This window comes from Panulirus ornatus, chromosome 1, assembly GCF_036320965.1.
Source record: "Panulirus ornatus isolate Po-2019 chromosome 1, ASM3632096v1, whole genome shotgun sequence".
NCBI lineage: Eukaryota > Metazoa > Arthropoda > Malacostraca > Decapoda > Palinuridae > Panulirus > Panulirus ornatus.
Window position 1 is genome coordinate 64,573,359 of NC_092224.1, and position 13,430 is coordinate 64,586,788.

Below are 13,430 nucleotides of genomic sequence, written 5' to 3' on the forward strand. Positions count from 1 at the left end.
CCCAGTATATCACATCGTTCAAATTCATTCTATTCCTTGCATGCCTTTCACTCTCCTGCATGTTCAGGCCCCAATCACTTAAAATCTTTTTCACTCCATCTTTCCACCTCCAATTTGGTCTCCCACTTCTCCTTGTTCCTTCCACCTCTGACATATATATCCTCTTTGTCAATCTTTCCTAACTCATTCTCTCCATGTGACCAAACCATTTCAAAACACCCTCTTCTGCTCTCTCAACCACACTCTTTTCATTACCACACATCTCTCTTACCCTTACATTACTTACTCAATCAAACCACCTCACACCACATATTGTCCTCAAACATCTCATTTCCAGCACATTCACCCTCCTCCGCACAACTCTATCTATAGCCCACGTCTCGCAACCATATAACATAGTCGGAACCACTATTCCTTCAAACATACCTATTTTGCTTTCCAAGATAATGTTCTTGTTTTCCACACATTTTTCAACGCTCCTAGAACTTTCGCCCCCTCCCCCACCCTATGACTCACTTCAACTTCCATGGTTCCATTCGCTGCCAAATCCACTCCCAGATATTTAAAACACTTCACTTCCTCCAGTTTTTCTCCATTCAAACTTACCTCCCAGTTGACTTGTCCCTCAACCCTACTGTACCTAATAACCTTGCTCTTATCCACATTCACTCTCAGCTTTCTTCTTTCACACACTTTACCAAACTCAGTCACCAGCTTCTGCAGTTTCTCACCTGAATCAGCCACCAGCGCTGTATCATCAGTGAACAACAACTGACTCACTTCCCAAGCTCTCTCATCCACAACAGACTGCATACTTGCCCTTCTCTCCAAAACTCTTGCATTCACCTCCCTAACAACCCCATCCATAAACAAATTAAACAACCATGGAGACATCACACACCCCTGCTGCAAACCAACATTTACTAAGAACCAGTTACTTTCCTCTCTTCCTACTCATACACATGCCTTACATCCTCGATAAAACTTTTCACTGTTTCTAACAACTTGCCACCCACACTATATATTCTTAATACCTTCCACAGAGCATCTCTATCAACTCTATCATATGCCTTCTCCAGATCCATAAATGCTACATACAAATCCATTTACTTTTCTAAGTATTTCTCACTTACATTCTTCAAAGAAAACACCTGATCCACACACCCTCTACCACTTCTGAAGCCACACTGCTCTTCCCCAATCTGATGCTCAGTACATGCCTTCACCCTCTCAATCAATACCCTCCCATATAATTTCCCAGGAATACTCAACAAACTTATACCTCTATAATTTGAGCATTCACCTTTATCCCCTTTGCCTTTGTACAATGGTACTATGCTAGCATTCCGCCAACCCTCAGGCTTATCACCATAAGTCATACATACATTAAATAACCTTACCAACCAGTCAACAACACAGTCACCACCTTTTTTATTAAATTCCACTGCAATACCATCCAAACCCGCTACCTTGCCGGCTTTCATCTTCTGCAAAGCTTTTACTAACTCCTCTCTGTTTACCAAATCATTCTTCCTAACCCTCTCACTTTGCACACCACCTCGACCAAAACACCCTATATCTATCATCAAACACATTCAATAAACCTTCAAAATACTCACTCCTTCTCCTTCTCACATCACCACTACTTGTTTTCACCTCCCCATCCTTCCAAAACATCTTTTTATTCTCCCTAAAATTCAATGATACTCTCTCACCCCAACAGTCATTTGCCCTCTTTTTCACCTCTTGCACCTTTCTCTTGACCTCCTGCCTCTTTCTTTTATACATCTCCCAGTCATTTGCATTATTTCTGTGCAAAAATTGTCCAAATGCCTCTCTCTTCTCTTTCACTAATAATCTTACTTCTTCATCCCACCACTCACTACCCTTTCTAATCTGCCCACCTCCCACGCTTCTCATGCCACAAGCATCTTTTGCGCAAGCCATCACTGCTTCCCTAAATACATCCCATTCCTCCCTTACTCCCCTTATGTCCTTTGCTCTCACCTTTTTCCATTCTGTACTCAGTCTCTCCTGGTACTTCCTCACACAGGTTTCCTTCACCCCAACATTCTCTCTTCTCTTCTGAAAACCTCTGCAAATCTTCACCTTTGCCTCCACAAGATAATGATCAGACATCCCTCCAGTTGCACCTCTCAGCACATTAACATCCAAGTGAATTTTGACAAATATATAAACTGATAGGTAGAAACCTTTAACAATTGGTGAAGCTAAGCAAAACCAAAGAAGTGGAAGTGGTCTGTCTAACAGAATATGAACATTAAGATAACTCAAGTATTCCGCTATACCAGTGGGAATAAGGACTGAATGATACTATTGTATGCAGGAATGATTAGATATATGAAATGGGACCAATGTGTTTAAAACTGCTTTCCAAGTGGGAAAACAGGTAACCAGGCTTTTTCCAAATGTCAAATCATTTTTGTAGATGGTGGTGTGATGTTTAAGGAATTTGTGTTCATGAATGTGTGCACTTCTCCAGATCCATAAATGCTACATCCAATCCATCCATTTTTCTAAGTATTTCTAACATACATTCTTCAAAGCAAACACCTGACCCACACATCCTCTCCCACTTCTGAAACCAAACTGCTCTTCCCCAATGTGATGCTTTGTACATGCCTTTATCCGCTCAATGAATACCCTTCTTTATAATTTCCCAGGATTACTCAGGAAAAGTACAAAGGCACTATGCATACATTCTGCCAATTCTTAGACACTTCACCATGATCCATACATACAATGAATATCCTTACCAACCAATTAACAACACAATCACCCCTTTTATTATATCAATTCCACTACAATACCATCCAAACCTGCCGCCTTGCTGGCTTCCATCTTCCACAAAGCTTTCAATACCTCTTTTCTGTTTGTGGAAGGTTTTAAGAGTATATGGTGTGAAAGGTTAAGTTGCTAGAACCAGTGAAAAGTTTTTTATCAAGGATGTAAGGCATGGGTACAAGTAGGAAGACAGTCAAGTGACAGGTTTCCAGTGAATGTCGGTTTGTGCAGGAGTGCATGATGTCTCCATGGTTGTTTAATTTGTTTATGGATGGATTGGTTAGGGAGGTGAATGTAAGAGTTTTGGAGAGAGAGAGAGAGAGAGAGAGAGGAGAGAGAGAGAGAGAGAGAGAGAGAGAGAGAGAGAGAGAGAGAGAGAGAGAGAGAGAGAGAGAGAGAGAGAGAGGCGGATGAGAGGGCTTGGGAAGTAAGTTGTTGTTCGCTGATGATACAGCGCTCGTAGCTGATTTGGGTGAGAAACTGCAGAAGTTGGTGACTGAGGTTGGGAAAAAGTGTGAAAGAAGAGAGCTGAGAGTAAATGTGAATAAGAGCAAGGTTATTTGATTCAGTAGAGTGGAGGGACACGTTAATTAGGAGGTAAGTTTGAATGGAGAAAAACTGGAGGAAGTGAAGTGTTTTAGATATCTGGGAATGGATTTAACTGGATGGAACCATGGAAGCGGAAGTGCGTCACAGGGTGGAGGAGGGGGCGAAGGTTCTGGGAGCATTGAAGAATGTGTGGAAGGCAAGAACGTTATCTTGGAGAGCAAAAATGGGTATGTATGAAGGAAATGTGATTCCAACAATGTTATATGGCTGCAAGGCATGGGCTATAGATAGGGTTGTGCGGAGAAGGGTGGATGTGTTGGAAATGTTTGAAGACAATATGTGGTGTGAGGTGGTTTGATCGAGTAAGTAATGAAAGGGTAAGAGAAATGTGTGGTAATAAAAAGAGTGTGGTTGAGAGAGAAGAGAGTGTATTGAAATGGTTTGGTCACATGGAAAGAACGAGTGAGGAAAGGTTGACAAAGGGGATATATGTGTCTGAGGTGGAGGGAACGAGAAGTGGGAGACCAAATTAGAGGTGGAAGGATGGAGTGAAAAAGATTTTGAGCGATCGGGACCTGAACATACAAGTGGGTGAAAGGCGTGCAAGGGATTGAGTGAATTGGAACGATGTGGTATAATGGGGTCGACGGGCGGTCAATGGATTGATCTAGGGTGTATGAAGCGTCTTGCGTAAACCATGGAAAGTTTTGTGGGGCCTGGACGTGGAAAGGGAGCGGTGGTTTCGGTGCATTACACATGACAGCTAAAGACTGTGAACGAATGTGGCCTTTGTCGTCTTTTCCTAGCGGTACCTCGAGGGGGGGAGGGGGGGATGCCTTTTCATATTTGGCGGGGTGGCAACGAAATGGATGAAGGCAGCAAGTGTGTATATGTACATGTGTATAAATGTATATGTCTGTGTATGTATATGTGTGTATACGGTGAAATGTATAGGTATGTATATGTGAGTGTGTGGGCGTTTTGTGTATATATATATATATATATATATATATATATATATATATATATATATATATATATATATATATATATGTGTGTGTGTGTGTGTGTGTACGTGGGTGGGTTGGGCCATTCTTTCGTCTGTTTCCTTGCGCTTCATTGCTAACGCTAGAGACAGAGTATAATAATTATAATTAAGATAAATCTAAGAACTGGGCTCAGTGGATAAGGAAGTTTATATAAATTGCTTATCTATGTACAAAAAAAGGAAGAGGGTAACAAGTAATAATTTACTTAAGATCAGCGAGTCAGATCTGCAACGTATCAGCAAAAGAATTGTCGTTAGAATTACAGAACGACATAAATATTGTATAATAGTATAGTGATTTTTGACCAGTAGGATTTAATCCACTTAAAAGCAAAGTATTACCAATAAAATGGTAACTAAAGGCGTTTATCCAAAAGGAAAGCAAAATATTACCAATCGAATGGTAACCAAAGTAGTTTATCCATACTACATATGCAGGACTCGGCAAGGATACGAGACTTTCAATAAAGAATGTTGAGTCTATATGGACTACAGCTGTCTTTTGATATGCACATCTACGCCAAAGTCATCACTGCTCTCAAGATAATAACAATCATAAGAAAAACTTCACGCTTGAAAGAAAGTATTACTCTGTTACTTTCCAAAATGACTTAATCCAACCAGTACTCTTATGAGTTATGACATTTATATAAGGATGTAATTGTTAGAAATGATAAAGGCATCTATACAAAATGGAATCTAATTGATCTGTCTTACAAGGAGAGGTTAAAGACAAAAATTTACTAACCCTGACTTAAACATCATACAAATGCAAGATGGTGGAGGTTTGTAAAATACTGAATGGCTATTGCGATAAACAGGAGACGCGGGAGATCAATCAATGACAATAGAAAGAGATGGAGACGATGTAATTAAAATCATTCATTTAAGAAATCGTTGACACAAGTAATTCAGTGCTAGAAAATGTTGCTAATGCCCTCAACCCCTCAGTCCAAGCCTTCCATCGTAGTCTAAGCAATTTTAAGACAATAAGCTTGTCAAAATAATCGTGAAGAGATACCAACCTAAATGCAACGGTCTGGACACATGCGTCAGCCCGAGTCTAATATCCTACTTGGGCAAGAAAACCAAAGTAATACACAACCTAACCTCCAAATCATGGGGCTCCTACCCGTAGTCTACCACGTATAGAAAAAAAAGAATATAAGATATCACTAACCATAACGAGGTGATTATAGAGCTCCAGTGAAAGAGTTGGTAAATTTCCTATTGAAGAGCTGGAGATGACTTGATGCCGGATGACTTCAGTTTTACTAATTCGTCAACTTCAGTCTGGAAAAGGAAACAATTTTTCTTACTGCCCCTCCGTCACTAGGTTAAACATGATACAATCTCTTTTAGAATTCATTTTCATTCATTTCAAAGTACAGAACCACCAAGCAAAAGGGAAAAAATAGACTGTTAGTTATGTATAAAGAAAAGAGAATAGATTCCACGTTTACCTGGCACCGAGAGTCTGCCTCCATACAAATAAGTGTTTCTTTGGCATTTTGTCATACCCAGTTCTATGATTTATTCACCCAAAGAACAGGAATTAAAGTGTACCATTAAGAGAAGAAATGTTCCCTACACTGATCTTCAAGAAGGCTGACCCATAAATCATGAAAACCGTAGGGGACGCCATACACACTGAGGTAGTTCGCACCACTAATTCAAATATGTAAGCAAAATGCTAATTAGATAAATGCGCGCATGCGCGACTTCAGACCGAGGATGGGCAATAGTGAAGCAATCTGGGAATACACAATAGATAAATTTTGGCCGAGCATGTGCAAATTACCGGACTTCGATCATACAATAAGACTGTAGTTTGGAACAGCAAGTTTTTCCCCGTTCGTAAAAGATATGTACCAAAAGTCTTTATCTATAATTAAAAAAAAAACTATATATACGGAAGACAGGAAAGCTAAATGAGACCCTGAGATCAGTGGCTTCTAAACTGTTGTTGTTGGATCAGCAGTGTGGCGTCTGTTGTATTGGTCAACGTAAAAGCAAAATCACCCACAACTTGTTTTTCATGTTTTCCCTAAAGCTAAGGTTAGACGTGGCTTAGGTAGACATAGCCTAGTTTGGGGTTACGTGGCCCAGGTTAAGGTAACGTCCCTAAGCTAGGTTCTTAGATTGTCTGGCACACTAAGCCGCCATTAAGTTATTCCATTTCACACCACATACCCTGTCGTACACCCGTGTCACTCACTACACCCATTCTCATCTCCCCTGTATAAATGGTATTATTTATATTACGAGAGAGCCATGTTTATTTTTGCTATTATGAATATATTTTTATAAATTTTTAAGTTTGTTATTCCTCCAATGAAACAAGAATCAAAAGTAGGTAATTAATCACAGCTGTCAAAAGTTAGCCACATGGTAAGGGAATCTGTGTCTAGCCCAAATATCTCTGTTAACAGAAATCATTATTTCACAGTTATCTGATTTAATGGGCCTATGGGCTGATTATACATCCTTAAATATAAGGCGGAACGTAACAATATATCATCTTGCAGGACACAAGCTGCTGGAATTTCCACATACGAGACTCTGGCTCTGGGAGTTGACATCGTTCCTTGCCCTTCGCCAGAGTCCCAGAGTTAAATTGTCTACGGGGAAATGTAGGACTAACACTCAAACATATGGCATATGGACAGAGAACTATTCAGCAAGCAGTTCACACCATACGTTAGGCCAAAATAAGAATATGCCTCTTGTTAGTCACCGATTGCGAAGGTCCAGTGAAGGGTAATAATAATGCTACCGGGACTAGGAGAGCTGTATTATAAGGAATGGTCAGATGCTCTAAATTTGCACCCAGATGGAGAGAAGAGTGCGAGGTAACCCCGTTCACAACCCCCAAATCATTAAACCTGGCTGATGACGAAGATGGCAAACAGTCTCTCGAAGATGCAGGGATGGAACAACCAGAAGCCATAACATATTAACGAAGTTAGTAGTTAGAGAGGACGTAAAGAAGTGTTGTACAAGAGTAATGGATAATTTGAATAATGTGCAAGAGGCTAAATTAAGTGCGGAAAACATACAGAACATCAAAAAGCCACACGGCAGGTGAGAATGTTCAAGAGATGGGGCACCACGTGTGCAAAACTCCCTCCACATGCATTAACATACACAGAATCGAAACGGACCCTATGAATATGAAACTCACTCCCCGTACTGTAAAAATAAGTATCTACACACACACACACACACACACACACACACAGAGGCAAAGTTAGATCTGATATTTTCCTTATTTGGAAAGGTACAACCAAAGTTCTTCACCTTATTTCTGAAGATGTGTCAATTGGATATTTTCATAGTGCATGATGGCTATTAAGCTGCCTTCATGAAATAATGTATTCATTTGATTGTTGAATTCTTTCATAATCAGTTCTGCTGAATTTATCCTCTGTTTGGGCTTGGAAAAAAAAAAAGTAATTTTAAAACTTCCCACTGATTCAGAATACGTTCAATGCAATGTCGCATTACAAGCAATTGCTATTTTCCAAACTACGGAAGAAAAGTTAATGACCTGATCCTACAAAACTGTGCATCTGAAACGACTTACAAGGTACCGCTGATAGCCTGATGCTTCTGTCTAGTCACAGTCAGACAGCTCAAGTCGAGAGCCTGAGACCGAGTTATTATTTTTTCACCGAAGAAAACGAACAAGAAGGAGGGACTTGAAAATTGCATACAGAACACGAAATTCTCTATTTGCTACTTTTCTTACAGAAAAATATACTAATTGTAAATGAATGTCCAAAATCCCTAGGTTTTTAAGAATTCTGCCCGGGCGTCCCTACGCCTTTGAAAATTAGTCAAACTGGCAACTGGGGACAGGGAGAGGCGGAGATAGTTGTGAACGGTTAGTCTGTGAGTGACACTCGGTGTGATACGTATAACCTTACATAGCCTCTCAAAATTAAGGGAGCCACACGTAACCTTACATAGCCTCTCAAAATTAAGGGAGCCACTTATTTATATTTCCTTGGTTTCTCATCTTTCACTGTAGTTGTCATCTTGATCCGTAACATTCATAAAATTTCAATCCATCTTTATCTCTGTAGAAATCATCACTGATTTATCTTGTCAAAACTGACAGAGGGAAACATGTTGGACCAGTAACTCCTCACTTTCTCAGAGTGGCGTAGCTCTTGCTTGCATTTCCAGCTTCTTGCGTACCGTTATTTCATCTCATCCTCATTTAACCCTTCCTTTACCAGGACATTAACAAACGAATTACAGGAGGGTCAGTTTGAACTTATTCAAAGGCACCAGAACAAGAGGATTGGAGGGTCTTGGAATTATTCTCCTCGAGAAAATGGCATTTAGATAATTGTGATTTTTATTCTTTTACCCCAGTGGACCAGTAACTTAAACAGCTAGACAGGTAAGCAGTATATTAAGATTTCCTGAAGTGTGACCAGTCTGTGCTACTTATAATTACTGAAAGCTTTATATCAGAGGAGGGAAATATTACACCTCTACCACCTATCCCCCGCACCTTGGGGCATGTCACACTCACAAGATTTAGCCAACCTTCCATAACTCTTTCGAATATGTTCTGCCGCTCCTGATATTTGTTCGTTACCCGTCACTTCTGCTGTCTGTGAATGCTATTCAGTCTAAATCTGTCTGTATCATGATCAAATCTATCTACACTAAATGGAGTAACTAATGGGATGGTTGACACGAATGCTTTCATCTCCTTGAGTAAATAATTCCTTTCAATATGTGGCGCATCGTGTTAACTTATTATGACATTAAGATGAATGGAAATTCTACGTAAACTCATATATTTTCTTGGTCTCTTGTCCGTCTCAACTTCTTTCAGGTAACCAAGGGAAGAGGTTCATATCCCTTTGGTTAACTGCCATAGGGACGATAGGCATATGCTACATGACACGCTTTGATTATCATTATAAGTGTATACGGCTTCCGAATCCTGGGAAGGGAAGTGAATGCTCTACATAAAACCTAAATACCTAATTCACGATTAAAAAAGAATGACTCACCAGTCAACGAAGGAAATAAATCTAGGGAATACTTAACAAAAAAAAAAAAAGCAAGGGTAAACGCACAGCACTGAAGGTAGCCTTAATATCTGGCACGTGCCATATTATTTCATATATATATATATAATATATATATATATATATATATATATATATATATATATATATATATTTTTTTTTTTTTTTTTTATATTTTGTCGCTGTCTCCCGCGTTTGCGAGGTAGCGCAAGGAAACAGACGAAAGAAATGGCCCAACCCCCCCATACACATGTACATACACACGTCCACACACGGAAATATACATACCTACACAGCTTTCCATGGTTTACCCCGGACGCTTCACATGCCTTGATTCAATCCACTGACAGCACGTCAACCCCTGTATACCACATCGCTCCAATTCACTCTATTCCTTGCCCTCCTTTCACCCTCCTGCATGTTCAGGCCCCGATCACACAAAATCCTTTTCACTCCATCTTTCCACCTCCAATTTGGTCTCCCTCTTCTCCTCGTTCCCTCCACCTCCGACACATATATCCTCTTGGTCAATCTTTCCTCACTCATTCTCTCCATGTGCCCAAACCATTTCAAAACACCCTCTTCTGCTCTCTCAACCACGCTCTTTTTATTTCCACACATCTCTCTTACCCTTACGTTACTTACTCGATCAAACCACCTCACACCACACATTGTCCTCAAACATCTCATTTCCAGAACATCCATCCTCCTGCGCACAACTCTATCCATAGCCCACGCCTCGCAACCATACAACATTGTTGGAACTACTATTCCTTCAAACATACCCATTTTTGCTTTCCGGGATAATGTTCTCGACTTCCACACATTTTTCAAGGCTCCCAAAATTTTCGCCCCCTCCCCCACCCTATGATCCACTTCCGCTTCCATGGTTCCATCCGCTGACAGATCCACTCCCAGATATCTAAAACACTTCACTTCCTCCAGTTTTTCACCATTCAAACTCACCTCCCAATTGACTTGACCCTCAACCCTACTGTACCTAATAACCTTGCTCTTATTCACATTTACTCTTAACTTTCTTCTTCCACACACTTTACCAAACTCCGTCACCAGCTTCTGCAGTTTCTCACATGAATCCGCCACCAGCGCTGTATCATCAGCGAACAACAACTGACTCACTTCCCAAGCTCTCTCATCCCCAACAGACTTCATACTTGCCCCTCTTTCCAAGACTCTTGCATTTACCTCCCTAACAACCCCATCCATAAACAAATTAAACAACCATGGAGACATCACACACTCCTGCCGCAAACCTACATTCACTGAGAACCAATCACTTTCCTCTCTTCCTACACGTACACATGCCTTACATCCTCGATAAAAACTTTTCACTGCTTCTAACAACTTGCCTCCCACACCATATATTCTTAATACCTTCCACAGAGCATCTCTATCAACTCTATCATATGCCTTCTCCAGATCCATAAATGCTACATACAAATCCATTTGCTTTTCTAAGTATTTCTCACATACATTCTTCAAAGCAAACACCTGATCCACACATCCTCTACCACTTCTGAAACCACACTGCTCTTCCCCAATCTGATGCTCTGTACATGCCTTCACCCTCTCAATCAATACCCTCCCATATAATTTACCAGGAATACTCAACAAACTTATACCTCTGTAATTTAAGCACTCACTCTTATCCCCTTTGCCTTTGTACAATGGCACTATGCACGCATTCCGCCAATCCTCAGGCACCTCACCATGAGTCATACATACATTAAATAACCTTACCAACCAGTCAACAATACAGTCACCCCCTTTTTTAATAAATTCCACTGCAATACCATCCAAACCTGCTGCCTTGCCGGCTTTCATCTTCCGCAAAGCTTTTACTACCTCTTCTCTGTTTACCAAATCATTTTCCCTAACCCTCTCACTTTGCACACCACCTCGACCCAAACACCCTATATCTGCCACTCTGTCATCAGACACATTCAACAAACCTTCAAAATACTCATTCCATCTCCTTCTCACATCACCACTACTTGTTATCACCTCCCCATTTACGCCCTTCACTGAAGTTCCCATTTGCTCCCTTGTCTTACGCACCCTATTTACCTCCTTCCAGAACATCTTTTTATTCTCCCTAAAATTTACTGATAGTCTCTCACCCCAACTCTCATTTGCCCTTTTTTTCACCTCTTGCACCTTTCTCTTGACCTGTCTCTTTCTTTTATACTTCTCCCACTCAATTGCATTTTTTCCCTGCAAAAATCGTCCAAATGCCTCTCTCTTCTCTTTCACTAATACTCTTACTTCTTCATCCCACCACTCACTACCCTTTCTAAACAGCCCACCTCCCACTCCTCTCATGCCACAAGCATCTTTTGCGCAATCCATCACTGATTCCCTATATACATCCCATTCCTCCCCCACTCCCCTTACTTCCATTGTTCTCACCTTTTTCCATTCTGTACACAGTCTCTCCTGATACTTCTTCACACAGGTCTCCTTCCCAAGCTCACTTACTCTCACCACCTTCTTCACCCCATATATATATATATATATATATATATATATGAAACCCCGTAATTAGTCAGAGCTAGTTAGAACAAGTCTCAACCAAGGAGGGATGGTAAAACACGAAATGCTGGACTGGAGTGTTTTTATACCCAAACATTTCAGTCAAAAATAGTTTGAACAACTGCTTTGTTTGAGAGAACTAACCTAATCTACCTAACCTAACTTTTGTAATCTTGACATTTCGGGTGTGTGTGTGTGTGTGTGTGTGTGTGTGTGTGTGTGTGTGTGTGTGTGTGGAGAAAGCATATGACCGGTATGATATATTATCTTTTTTTTTTTCTTTTAATTTGGAGGCTCCAGTCACGAACAGAAGTCCACATCAAGGCCGGGCCTTAAATACAGAGAGAATATATGAAACGGGAAAAGAAAAGACAAAGGGGAAGTTATTACTAATTTTGAAGGATGTGAAAAACCTGTCTTTTGAAATATACCGGGTCATGGTTATTAGGAAAGAGAGGAGAAGGTATAGAGTTCCAAAGCTTCGACGTGTAGGGAAAGTTGTCAACACGGCCCACCCTTGACTTGCCAATGGCCAGAAAATAATCATGAGACGCGGCACCTTGTGGTGGGGGCACACAAGCAGCCAGGGATATTGCAGTATATACTGTAACTACTTTATTAAATGTCTGTAATATTTATAAAATGCAGCTGTGATCAATACATCAAACAAGCGTGTGAGGAAAAACTGCTAGAAGCACTGACAAGTTTAATTAAGGGTGTACGGCAGGTGAACTGGTGGGAAGAATGACCAAATGGTTCCAAGTGAAGTTTGGTCTGCGTGAGAGGTGTGTGGGTCACCATGGCTGTTCAGTTTATTAATGGATGAAGTGGTGAGGGAGGAAAATGCAAGAATATCGGAGATAGGGGCGAGTATGGAGCCTGTGGGAATGCAAAAGGCCTGGGAAGTGAGTCAGTTGTTGTTTGCTGAAGATATTGCACTGGTGGCGGATTCGAGTGAGAAACTAGTTTATTTATGTTGAAGACTCCAGTCACAGGCGAAGTCCACGTAGAGGCCGGGTCTTAATTGAAATATAGAATTATGAAACGGAGTAGGAAAAGACATGAGAAAGTATTTGCGAATTTTGGAGGAAGTGAAAAACCTGACCTTTAGAAAGTGCCAGGTCATAGTTATTAGGAAAGACATGAGAAGGTAAAGGGTTCCGAAGCTTCGACATTTAGGGAAAGAAGCAGGTATCAAAACAGCCCATCCTTGAGTTGCCAACGGCCACACAATAATAATGTGACGCAGCAACTTGTCGAGTACTACGTGGTCTAGCTAGTGGTGGGGGCACACAAGCAGCCAGCTCTAGGGAGCAAAAACCAGTAATATCTATAAAAGAGGGAAAGTGAACCAACATTGCGGAGTAAGGCAAGGGGGTCAAGTTTGGACGTTCGTTCTGTCAAGTAAGGATGCAGAGCTA

The 13,430-nt window shown here is 40.8% G+C and overlaps 1 protein-coding gene and 1 long non-coding RNA gene across 2 annotated transcripts in view; one reads left to right on the forward strand and one right to left on the reverse strand.

Moving 5' to 3' along the window:
- Positions 1 to 5,581: 5,581 nt before the first annotated feature.
- Positions 5,582 to 13,430, reverse strand: part of LOC139749211 (uncharacterized) — an 87,918-nt gene continuing 80,069 nt past the window's right edge. The window contains exon 3 of the long non-coding RNA XR_011712927.1: positions 5,582 to 5,695. This is a non-coding gene — a long non-coding RNA (uncharacterized lncRNA). The remainder of the gene's footprint in view (positions 5,696 to 13,430) is intronic.
- The window catches only part of LOC139749198 (glycine receptor subunit alpha-2-like), a 73,631-nt gene continuing 68,519 nt past the window's right edge, over positions 8,319 to 13,430 (forward strand). The window contains exon 1 of the mRNA XM_071662898.1: positions 8,319 to 8,813. The gene's annotated coding sequence lies outside the window, so the exon portion shown is untranslated. The remainder of the gene's footprint in view (positions 8,814 to 13,430) is intronic.